The sequence below is a fragment of the Austrofundulus limnaeus genome, unplaced genomic scaffold (genome assembly GCF_001266775.1).
Source record: "Austrofundulus limnaeus strain Quisiro unplaced genomic scaffold, Austrofundulus_limnaeus-1.0 Scaffold531, whole genome shotgun sequence".
Classification (NCBI taxonomy): domain Eukaryota; kingdom Metazoa; phylum Chordata; class Actinopteri; order Cyprinodontiformes; family Rivulidae; genus Austrofundulus; species Austrofundulus limnaeus.
Window position 1 is genome coordinate 15,176 of NW_013952933.1, and position 1,819 is coordinate 16,994.

At 42.8% G+C, this 1,819-nt stretch overlaps 1 protein-coding gene across 3 annotated transcripts in view; it reads left to right on the top strand.

Annotated features, from left to right (window-relative positions):
• Positions 1 to 505: 505 nt before the first annotated feature.
• elk3 (ETS transcription factor ELK3) overlaps positions 506 to 1,819 on the top strand; it is an 11,849-nt gene continuing 10,535 nt past the window's right edge. For all 3 annotated transcript variants that reach the window (XM_014026162.1, XM_014026163.1, XM_014026165.1), the window contains exon 1: positions 506 to 948. The gene's annotated coding sequence lies outside the window, so the exon portion shown is untranslated. The remainder of the gene's footprint in view (positions 949 to 1,819) is intronic.

Below are 1,819 nucleotides of genomic sequence, written 5' to 3' on the forward strand. Positions count from 1 at the left end.
TGTGTGTGTGTGTGTGTAAATAGGAAAACAAGTTTGAACGAGTTTAAATGTACCCAATGCAAAGCCACAACATTATTCCCATTTGAGTCCAAATTAACTTTTTTTGCAGCTTGTTAAAAATTTTCCACTTGTCTTTGTTTACCTACAAAAACAGTCACAATTACCGAAAAAAAGTTCACAATTGTCCATTTTTGTTACACAGGCGACAGCTGCTTAATTTGCATTTGTTTACATCAAGTGCAGACCCACATTTCAGGATAATATATCAGTTTATCTGGAAAACTTCCAAAGTAAACTCCATTAAACAGCACTGTTTGAGAAAGTTCAGGATAAACTTCTATGTTTATTTCACACTTTACAACAAGTATTTTTTAACAAAATATGCATTTSCTGTTAAAATAATCCAACTCAATGTGTTTTTTTTAATCATTATTTTATTATCTGAACACTTCTTTGAACACAACAGCAAACTTGTTACTTTTTTAAGCTGCAAAAATAATTTCAATTTACCGGAAGGTTCAGAGTGTTTGTTTGTGCGCGTCTGTGCAGAAACAGGAACACCTCCTGGTGAGCAGGAAGAGAGTGACGTCAGTTGTCTGTTGGCTCGGTTGTGTGTGTGTGCGCGCGCACGAGAGAGAGAGAGAGAGAGAGAGAGAGAGAGAGAGAGACTGGTTAAAGGGGTGTGTTTATGGGAAACAGCTCGTGCGCGTGTTTACGCAGACGGGAATACTGGTCCAGAGGAAGTGCGCTGGTTCTCAGTCTGCGCGCCGCGACTTCCTGCTCTGAGGCAGGAGAGAGAAAAAGCTGCGGATCCGCTTTCAGTCCGCGGGGCAGCGGCAGCAGCATGGACCCCCAACACAACACACACACACACACCACTTTAAAGACACAAACGCACAGAAGGCGCGCGGACAGACGCACCGAGGAGCAGCGGCCGTCCACAGCTGGGTAGGTGCCATGTTTCCATCCGTCTCCAACTTTCTCAACTTACACGGAACTTGCAAAGAAGAAAAGTCCTAAAATAATTTGTATGACGTCTTATAAAACCCAGAAGTGGTCAAATTAATCCTGTCAACTTTAAGTGCATCCAAGTCGTGCGTAAAATGGTTCAACCTGCGCRTAAAACCAGCTAAAGCTGCGTCAAAACAGCTCTGACCTTCAAACAGTCGTAGTTTTTTTTTAAGTTTATTTTAACTAGAAAACAAAAAGAGGAAAATCAGGTTAGTGTAGCAGGAGGGGGTTAAAACTCGGTGGTGGCTCCTTTAAAAGCCTGTAGTAGACTTTCTGGTTTGTCTGGAGCGCGCAGACTAATTACCATGAGCTTCCGGTTTGAAGCTGGCAGCAGACAACATCTTGAAAATGAGTCACTGACTGGTGGCAAACAAAGAAACATTTGAGTTCCAGCAGAACCCCTGCTCCCCGTGCGCGCACACACACACACACACACACACACACACACACACACACACACACACACACACACAGTGAGAGAGACATATTTTCAAAAATAAGAGGAAATGGATGAAACTCGTGTAGCTTCAGGTCGGATGTGTTTCTGCTGGACTGGAGAGAAAAAACAGGACAGATTTGATCAACTGTAGAAGAAGTGGGGGTTTATTTCAACTTGTTCAGCCTCATGAAGAGAAAAGGGCTCAAAGTGACAGAAACCAACCCAGACTGACGGCTGAAAAAAGAAAAAATTACAACTATTTTGTTTATTTTTCACTAAAAAGATCAAAGAAGCTGGCACCGGGACCTACAGAGTGTGTGTGTGTGTGTGTGTGTGTGTGTGTGTGTGTGTGTGTGTGTGTGTGTGTGT